Source organism: Arachis hypogaea, chromosome 11, assembly GCF_003086295.3.
Source record: "Arachis hypogaea cultivar Tifrunner chromosome 11, arahy.Tifrunner.gnm2.J5K5, whole genome shotgun sequence".
NCBI classification, from domain to species: Eukaryota; Viridiplantae; Streptophyta; class Magnoliopsida; order Fabales; family Fabaceae; genus Arachis; species Arachis hypogaea.
In genome coordinates this window covers 111051668-111062454 of record NC_092046.1, presented here as the reverse complement: position 1 = coordinate 111062454, position 10787 = coordinate 111051668, and the positions used below count along the sequence as shown (strand labels likewise).

Here is a 10787-nt window from a genome sequence, read left to right as displayed (position 1 = left end):
GCCCCATCCAGGTGTCCAGCGCCCAAAGAGCGGAGCCCAGCATCCAAAGGCCCAGAGAGGACCCCCTAGATGGCATTCCACACCCAAGGTACCTCATAGCACGTGAATCTCATTAAAGCTCAGCCCAAACACTCACCAAGTGGGCCTCAGAAGTAGATTTTAGCACTAAATAGACTGTTTTACCCTTACTAGTCATCTGTTTAATATTTAAGGGATTAATTCTATGTAATTCAGAGTCTTTTTTGGACCACTTTTCATCACTTTCTGATTCAGGAGAGCTCCATACACATTTTTATCTTTGTATTTTACTTTCAGTATGAGTTTCTAAACCTCCTAGGTTGAGGAGAGGAGCCCTGCTGAGTACTATGAATTAATTAAAGTACTATTTCTCTTTCTTTAATCCGTGTCTGATCTATCTCTAAAATGTATATCCCGATCTTCATCGTGATGAGTAGGACGATTTGACAAATTGGCTTGTTCATCACATTAAGACGAACGTGCCTGACAAACACCCGCGTCTACTTGGGTTTGTGTGAATACTTCGCCGGAAAGCACGAACCAACAGCTATGGATTTATATCTCTCAGACGGTTAATCCACGATTTTGTTGGGGACTTCTCGAGACATCAGTTCAGCCGATCTCCGGGGAGATTAAGGTCTCCGTGGTATAGGCCAGTTCCAAGAAGCAACGTTCTCTGATCCGAAAGATTCTACCTTGTCTGTGGAGTTTTGAGTAGGATCGCCAAGAGAATGGATTGCTATGCGTTTCATCCTCCATTGGATTGAATACCAAGGGCCCTGGCGTTCATTCTGTAGCAGAGGAGATCAACGACCATTGGCGTGGCTTTGATCACTTACATCCTGCCATAGAAGAAGATCATTCACAAGCAAAGAAGCTGATAGTACCAGAGTTACTTCAGAAAGACAAAGCAATGCCGACTCTCAATCTAATCCTATCATCTATTCCTATCCCTGAAAACATATGCTTTACACATTCAACATAAAACTTTCTAATTCCTCCTGACTAAGACCTGAAAGACAACCACAAGCTTGCTTCAAGCCACAATCCTCATGGGATCGACCCTGCCTCGCTCAGGTATTACTTGGATGACCAAGTGCACTTGCTGGTACTGCTGCTATCGTACGAAATAGTGTGGGTTTTGGTACACGCGCACCAAGTTTTTGGCACCGTTGACGGGGATTGTTGAATTTGGACAAACTACCGGATTGTTTTGTTCCTTAGATCAGGTAAGTTTATTTTACATTATTTTAATTGAGTCTTTTAATTTTTGTTTTCTTCTTCATAATTTTCAAAAATTTCAAAAACTTTTTCAAAAATATTTTTCTTTTCTTTGTTTGATCTTTGTTCTTATTTTGAGTCTTTTATTTTTGTTCTTGTTGTGTTTTTTTTTTATTTTTATGAGTCTTTGAGTCTTTTATTTTTACTTTACTCTTCTTCAAATTTTCGAAAATCATAAAAAGATTTTTAAAAATATTTTTAATTTTGTAGTTCAATTGGTTAGAGCGTTGTGCTTATGTTTTTGGTAAAATTTCGTGTTCTTTGAGTCTTTCTTTCTAAAAACTTTTTAAAAATAACTTTTCTTTGGTTAATTCTTGTGTTTTTCTTTTAATTTTTTTTAGAAAACCAAAACATAAATTTTCTTATTTGTTTTCTAAAAAAAATTTTAAGTTTAGTGTCTTTTTGTGTTCTTGAGTTCTTTGGGTCTTTAAATTTTTGTTCTTTGTGTTCTTGTGAGTCTTCAAGGTGTTCTTAAGTCTTGCATGTGTTTAGATCTTAAAATTTTTAAGTTTGATGTCCCTTGGTGTTTCCCTCCAAATTTTCGAAAAAGCAAGGGTCACAACTAGAAAATGGATTAATACAAACAGATTTACAGACGGATTTAGTCTTTATTACAGACGGATTTTTGGTTACCGACGAAATTACCGACGGATTTTGTTCCTCTGTAAAAGCCCCGTCGGAAATTATTTACCGACGGATTTTTTTCCGTCGGAAAATTACAGACGAATTTTTACCAGATACCGACGGATTTTTCCTCTGTAAATTTCTATCAATTTCCCAAAGGCGACGAACTTTCCGACGGATTTTTCGTCTGTAATTACAGACGAATTTTTTGACGGATTTTTCGTCTGTAATTACTGACAGATTTTCTGACAGATTTTTCGTTTGTAATTTGAACTTTGGAAAATCATCTTACACATTAATTACAGACAGAAAATCCGTCTGTAAATCTGTCAATAAAGTAAAATGGAATTTTTTTTATTTTTCTAATTACAAAATAAACTTATTTTCATACAAAATAAATATAAATTTAATAAATACAAATTTTTATTGATGGTATAAATAGAAAAGCACACCAGTGAGTACAAAACGCTTTCTTTATAATAAGAAGCAATTATTTTCATACAATAATACAATCTAAATACATTAGATGACAAATAACTACTAGTGTACTCATCAAGATTCAATATCCTAATTTATGGATAGCTTCATTCTTTCTTGAACTTCTTAGTGATGATGGCAATATACTTGCTTCTTGAGATTCTTGGTCCATCAAAATTATTCGCTGCTTCCCACTTTCTGAGTAGAGGATGTCTACTTTACTATATCCGATCTACACTGCAGTTATTAGAAAAAAGAACCAAAAAGGAATTGTTACCACTGCAGTTACTTTTGATTAAATTTCAAGTATCTACCTGCAATAATTTGGAACTCTTCCATAGATTTCTCAGATTCAATTCAGTGACTGGATACTTTATACAAGTCTTTGATCAATTAAGCAATCAAGAACTATCATTGAGTTGAGGAAGAGAAGAGGCCTCAATTCACAACAATTATATGAACATGAAAATGCAATGTCTGAAGAGAAAACAACATAAATGAATCAATTAAATAAAAAAAAGAAAACAGTAAGAATTGAAGTAGAAGATGATGATGGAGAAAGAAGAATACCTCTTCCCTATGTGTTGCTCTCTCAACAGCATCAAGGTTCCTTCTTGAAGAAGTATTCTTCCTTGCCACCACACAATCCACAGAAGCAGAAGCATGATCTGATGCGAATCCAATTCCAGGGCCACACCATACATCCTAAGAAGAAGAAGAAGAAGAAGAAGAAGAAGAAGAAGAAGAAGAAGAAGAAGAAGAAGAAGAAGAAGCATGTTTATGGTGACATGTTATGCTGCTTTTTTCAGTGTTCCTCCTTCTGCACTTCTTGTTCTTCCTAGTGTTCTTCCAATCAGCAGAGGATCGAATCACAGCAGGAACTGAGAGGTTTCATTGGAGAAAGAGGAGAGGATGAGAGAGAATATGGTGGATTTGCAGCTTGTGGTTTGGATCATGGGGAAATAATGTTGAATCATTATGAACAAAGAAATAATGTTGAATCATTAAAAAGAACTAACCGTTCCATGATCTTTTAGCCACATTCCTAAAGGTCTATTAGTATTCTAAGGATCATAGGGTTCACCATAAAAGAAGTCCGGAACAACCACATAGTAACCAGAAGCTGCAATCTTGTCTGCAAGCTTCCTAAACAACAAAAGATGAACAATGTTATTTAGGACAGGAACACATTGAGATGGAAACAGAGATAATTGACAATAAGAGCAGATTGAATCAGATTAGCCTCCTGCTTCTATTGGTGGTAAAATTTATCAAAACCTTCAGAAATTTCAAGTGAAAGATAGCGAGGCTTAATCTTAGCAAGTAACCTCAAACAAGAAAAGCTTATACCTTCCTTTCTTGTCAATTTTTGTTCAGTCAACTGTCAAACAAGAACACATTCAAATAATTAGAATAAAGCAACAAAATTTGGTTTAATGAGGAGAAATAAGCTACAAGACATGTCCTGAATATTAGATTAAATTACCATATCCATTAAACTACAAGGAAGTAGTAGTAGTAGTAGTAGTAACAATAAACAAACTTAATTCCTGCTTTCACTTGTCAAATATCTTGTAGCTCGTTCTCCATCCAAAAAAGCCTGGGATGTTCAGCATGTCATCAGTATATACTCCAATTTGAAAACAAAATTATTTCTTATAAATTAGACTCATCCGAAAGATATTGATGGGTCAACACATTCTCTTAACCTTTAGGCTTCCTTTTGTACAAAAGATAACAGAAAATGAAGGTACGAAAGAGGGATACACTGTATTTTTCTGGTGTATCTAGAAAAGAAATAAGTGCCTTATAATTATGGCACATGAATCATAGAAGCCATCGGGTACACATTTTAAATTAAATTTTGCATGAGTATAGTTTCACTGCCCTCCAAACTTTAAATGTTTATTTCTCTTTCTACTAATTTGGACCCCTTAATTTGCTAGCCTGCCAACACGTTTCAATGTTCCACTACTATATATTTCTTAATAGAAATTATTATTATCCTATTATTTAATATGCAATTCCTGACATACTTTGTTCAAGTACCAATAACTTATTTTTATTGTAAAAGCATGTACCTTTTCATTGTTCCTATCTAATCTAATATCTATATATATAACCTTCTCTTCAACAAACACAAAGCACTACTACATGGTATCTGAATATATTGAGGAGTTTGTTCATGAGATTCTTTCTTCATTCCGGGTTTAGATTTTTCTTGAGTAGCATTATATCCAAAAAGCGACTCCATCATTTCTTTATAGAACCTGTCAAGAACATACCATTCAACTCAACTCAAATGTAGTCGCAACAAGAAAACCCTCGTTATTGCAGAAAACCAACTACCCTTCTTTCCCATATCAGTAGCATTAGTATCTTTTCCTGTAAAGAGTTTATGATTTAAGAAAACTCCAAATATAACATGAATCCAGTATTGTAAGATCAAAATCACATTCTTTTTTATACAATCTTGGATTCTTTTAGAAAAAATAAAACTATTATCAAATCAAACTAGTGAATAGCATATCCGTGTGATAATGTAGATCCACTAGTGACCCTCATAAACTCCTCAACATGTCTAGGCAAAGGGCAGCTCCTGATAACAAGATTTGAACTCGTCCACCTAATGCTTGTTTTGTCTACCAATTATTCAAACCAATAATGCATTAGCTTTTTAATTCAATCTTTCATGAGTTTTCTATCTTGCTAGCAAAGTATTGATTAAGTTTAAAGCATACCTTATCAAACACAAGCTTATCAAACAAAGGTGCTGCTTTGTATTGTGGAAGACCCTTCTCTAGATTTCTCACTTGCTGTTGTTAGAGTCAAGATTAGTTTACATATGAATTGGTAATTAAAACTGTCAAAGAGATTAATTAGTGATAAAAAATACTAGTTATATGCATAATGAAACAATGGTAGTTTGGAATATATATATATATATATATATATATATATATATATATATATTAACTAGTGATAAAACATACTAATTATATGCATAATGAAACAATGTGGCAGGAACAAGTTGAATATGGTGGGAGGTATGAAACATGCTAAAATGGTAAAGAGTAGAGTTCTGAAACCAGATTGCTAATGGACACACACGTCAGAATACCAATAATAAAATAATTTTGCTGCTTTTTTGCAACCAATTTTGCTATACAATGAAACCATACACTTACCATCAAACTGCTCAAAGAGATCCTTGCTGTTCTTTGCCACGTCTTCCTCTGTTGCAACACGAGCAGAATTGATCTCCATGCCATGTTGCTCATTGCTATTAGAAGCATTACTATACACAAGTGATTGATATTGCATCAGTTGATCATAAAAGTATTAGTTTAAGAGCGGATTACGACTGAATGAAGCACATTTTCAAAAAGCATGGGCATTACTGACAGTTATTCTCAGTTTCTCACAATCAATTCACTAGATACCTGATTAGTGACACTGCTGCAGAAATATGTTTGGACTTTTTCTCATTTACAGCCTCATGAGTCCTCTTAATATGCTCTAAAGCTGATCCAGCGGTATTTACACTACAGATATAAAACATTTTTCACAAACCAACCTCTTTTCCTTTTCGAATCGGCCTTACTGCGATTATGGTTGCTTGGCCATCCCTATCCTGTATACAAAAAGATTAGGACTACAAAGATAGTCATATCTTTGTAGAATCAAATTAAACCAGGTACCGATTGACTCAGTTCGAAACGTACCTCGTCTCTCTTGAAGGCTTTGGCATTAGAACTACAGGAATGGTTCATGCAGCTTTGCAAAGGAAAAAAAGCAGTTCCTACAGTAAAATTTAAAAGGATTCAGGTATAATTACAAATAAAACTGCATAATTTCAATAACCAGTAGGCTAACACTAACTGTGATTCATTCATTACCTTGGCAACAAACAGAATAGTCTTCACCAAGAGCATCTAAATATGGTTGTGTAATTTTCTCAACTTCTTCCTACTATTAACAATGACGAGGAAAGGAATCGAGTCAAAAGAGTTTCTTTCTTTGGAGATAAAGTAGAAAAGTAATTTGAACAAAATTCTAACTTTATCAGGATTTTTCAGATCATCAATGTATAAAAAGTAATCCTCCACAGGAGAAGCTACAACCAAATCACTGGAATATATAAACCAAGGATTAATACACAGGTTAGTTCAATCCAAAATTTCAATTCAATAGAAAAAAAATGGCAGAGACTAGAAAGGGTTACACAGTCATAGGGAAGAAACAAAGAAGAGAAGAATGAAGGGAGTTCGTTCATAGAAAGCTTGCCATATCTGTCATTGTAATAAAATCCTAAATTTGTTTTGAGAACAGAACAGATACAATTGCAAGAAAATCAATGTAATATGAAGGAACGACGAAACCTACGGCGACGAGAAGAAGAGGTAAAAGCGGCGGCGACGACGCTGACGAGCTTTAGCGAGCAGCGACAGAAAACAACGTGGAGAAGGTAGCGAAATTCATCGGCATTGATACTGAAAGAGAGAGATTGGGGAAGGGGTGTGATGGAGCTTCGTGAATGGCGGTGAAGGGGCGAAAGGCGCCGATGATGAAAGATTAGGAGCGAATCGGTGAGAAGCGGCGTCGATGAAGGATGGGGTGTTTTGTAAAATGAAGACGCCGTCGAGGAGAACGTGATTTTCATACCCTTATTTTCACCTCTTTCGATAGAATAATTTAAATTATAGACGGAAAATCCGTCTGTAACTATTTTTTACGGAAAAAATTAATTTTTCTGACAGAATTATAGACGGATTCTCTTTTCCGTTTGTAATTTATGCTAATATATTTTTTTTGTTTTCCGACAAAAAAATCCCTCTGAAATTCTGTCTGTATTTCAGTGGGATAAAATCCGTCGAAAATATCCGTCTGTAATAACTAGTTTTCTAGTAGTGGGTACTAGATCTAAAAATTTTAAATCTTGTGTCTTTTTTGTGTTTTTCTCTTTCATTATAAAATTCAAAAATAAAAAAATATATTTTCTAACTAATTTTGACTATAATTTTCGAAAATTAGCTTAAAAATTCAGATTTTAAATTTAAAATTTTATCTTATCATATCTTAGTTGTCAAGTTTTCAAAAATCAAAATTTTTAAAAATAAAGAAATCATATCTTTTTTAAAAATCTTATCTTTTTCAAATTTTAAATTTTAAAATCAAATCTTTTTCAAAATCTTATCTTTTTAGTTTCTTACCTTTTCTTTTCCAACTTCCAATTCTAAAATTCAATCTTTTTTTCAAATCTTTTAAATTTCTATCTTATCTTTTTCTAATTTCAAATTTTAATTTTAAATCTTTTCTTGTCTTATCTTTTATTATTTTTATTTTTTATCTTTTCTTAATTAATATCTTATCTTCTCTCTCATCTTTTTCAAAACCACCTAACTAACTCTTCTCTTCCTTAATTTTCGAAAATAATATCTTCTTTTCTCTTTCTTTTTCAAAACTACCTAACTAACTCTTTTCTCTTCCAAATTTTCGAAAACTTCTCTCTCTTTTCTCTCTTCTATTTTTCCAGAATTTAACAATTAAAATAAAAATCTTTTTAAATTATTAACCATATTTTTGAAAATTAATTAACTAAATTAATAAAATAAAAATAAAAAATATTTTAACTGTTGTTTACTTTTTCTATTTATACCTCTTCTCTTCTCATCTCTATTCAATCAACTCTACATCTTTCAACTCTTTGCCTACAATTCTTTATCTTCTTTCCTTTCTTATTCACATCTCACTTGGAGCTTCTTGCCAATTGGCACAGAAAGCTTTCTTGTGATTTCTTTGTCTATCTTCTCTTATTTACTTCCATATTCTCTTTTCAAGGTAATGTTTCTTCTACTTATTTTATTTATTTTTATTTTTATTTTCTTCTTCCTTCTATCTTCTACATTTCTTAATCATGAACCCAAGTGGGAATGAAGAGTTCAAGAGAACTTTGGAATCTTATACAAGTTCCATTGCTGACTTCTATAGAAGAAGTATCAGCATACCTCAAATCAGAGCTAGTAGCTTTGAATTAAACCCTCAACTTATTACTCTGTTGCAGCAGAAGTACCAGTATTCTGGGCTTCCTCAGGAAGAACCTACAGAATTCGTTGCAGATTTTTTAAGAATTACTGACACAGTACACAGTGAGGGAGTAGACCAAGAGGTCTACAGGTTATTGCTCTTCTCTTTTTCTTTAAAAGATCAAGCAAAAAGGTGGTTAGATAACTAACCTAAAGATAATTTAAAATCTTGGAAACAGTTAGTGGACAAGTTTTTAAATCATTACTTTCCCCCTAGAAAGATGACGCAGCTGAGACTGGACATCCAAGAATTCAAACAAGGAGATAGTGAATCTCTTTATGATGCTTGGGAAAGGTGTAAGAGGATGTTAAGAAAATATCCCACTGAAATATTTTCAGAATGTGTACAGCTAGACATCTTCTACTATGGTCTTTCAGACATGGCTAGAATGGCCTTGGACCACTCTGTTAGTGGTTCCATACACATGAGAAAGACCATAAGAGAGGCTCAAAGAGCTTATTGAGACAGTTGGCACTAATCAACATCTATACTCATCTTTTGAGACCTCTATAAAAGGAGAGATTAAGGCAGTAGTTGCTAAGCCTAACCCTCTAGAGCAGGATGGCCCATTGACTCAGCAACTGCACACCCTTGCCCAGCAATTGCTGGAACTGCAAAAGGCTCTATGAGAAAGTTAGGCTTCTAACAGAAATATAGAAGCCCAGTTTAGTCAAACAAGGCAACTATTGTCTAGGTAGATAACAGATGAATGCCAGGCTATCCAACTGAGGAGTGGAAAAACTTTTAACACCTAACCTCAGTATAATAAAAATGAAAAGCCCATAGAGGACAACCAGAAAGGTAGTGCTCCTGGCGTTGAATGCCAAGAAAGGAGAGAGATTGGGCGTCCAAACACCTAAGAGGACAGCAACATGGGCGTTGAATGCCCATGCAAGGGAGGTCAGTCGTTCATTGATAACAACCCTCCTAAGCAAGCCAGTAAACCCCCTCCCAATTCACATGGCATTCGGCCTTCATCGACCAAGGTTGATGAATACAAAGCTAAGATGCCATTTCCTCAGAGACTCTGTCAAGAGGAGAGGGATAAATAGTTTGCCCGCTTTGCAGATTATCTCAGAACATTAGAGATCAAGATCCCTTTTGTAGAAGCTCTTGAACAGATACATTCTTATGCTAAGTTCATGAAGGATATTTTGATTCATAAGAAGTATTGGAGGGAAGTATAGATAGTAGCTCTTACTAAGGAGTACAATGCAGTCATTCAGAGGAACCTTCCTCAGAAGCTGTAGAAACACCCTAACACTCTTCTCAGAGCCATAGAAGTGAATCCAAGAGAAGAGTGCCTGGCCCTCATTAGTACCGAGGAGGCTGAACCTCAGGAGCATGCTACTGAGGGACTTAAGGCAATCACAGACCAGAAGGATCCTGAGAATGCCAGTGAGAGCACACCCCTTGAGTGCTTAAAGCCCACTCAAGAACCCTCTATCTTAGAACCAAAGAAAACCATAAAGACCATTGAGATTCCTTTGAATGCACTTTTGCAGTGTATGAGTTTGATGTGTGCGACGGGTGTTGGTGCACGAAATTGTGATGTCCAGGCTCGAACAATCCCTGGTAATGGCTCCAAAGCTTGGTGCTTTGATCTTAATTCATAATTGTCACAACTTCGATACAACTAACCAGCAAGTGCACTGGGTCGTCCAAGTAATACCTTACGTGAGTAAGGGTCGAATCCCACGGAGATTGTTGGTATGAAGCAAGCTATGGTCATCTTGTAAATCTTAGTCAGGCGGATTTAAACATGATACTTTATTAGATTAAAATAAACAATAAAAGGGATAGAGATACTTATGTAGATTCATTGGCAGGAATTTCAGATAAGCGAATGGAGATGCTTTTCGTTCCTCTGAACCTCTGCTTTCCTGCTATCTTCATCCAATCAGTCTCATTCCTTTCCATGGCTGGCTTTATGTGATACATCACCACTGTCAATGGCTACTTTCGGTCATCTCACGGGAAAATGATCCAATGCCCTTTCACGGCACGGCTAATCGTCTGGAGGCATCACCCTTGTCAATGGCTTCATCTTATCCTCTCAGTGAATAATATGCTCACGCACCCTGTCACGGCACGGCTATTCATCTGTCGGTTCTCGATCATGCCGGAATAGGATTTACTATCCTTTTGCGTCTGTCACTAACGCCCTGCAATCGCGAGTTAGGAGCTCGTCACAGTCATTCAATCATTGAATCCTACTCGGAATACCACAGACAAGGTTTAGACCTTCCAGATTCTCTTGAATGCCGCCATCATTCTAGCTTACGCCACGAAGATTCTGG

At 35.3% G+C, this 10787-nt stretch overlaps 1 long non-coding RNA gene across 1 annotated transcript; it reads right to left on the bottom strand.

Annotated features, from left to right (window-relative positions):
* Nucleotides 1-5958: 5958 nt before the first annotated feature.
* On the bottom strand, nt 5959-6384 carry LOC112724007 (uncharacterized). Its single transcript, XR_003163265.3, has 3 exons — nt 6300-6384; nt 6126-6202; nt 5959-6034 (listed from the first exon to the last, which is right to left on the bottom strand). It is a non-coding gene; the product is annotated as an uncharacterized lncRNA (long non-coding RNA).
* Between the last annotated feature and the right edge of the window lie 4403 nt (nt 6385-10787).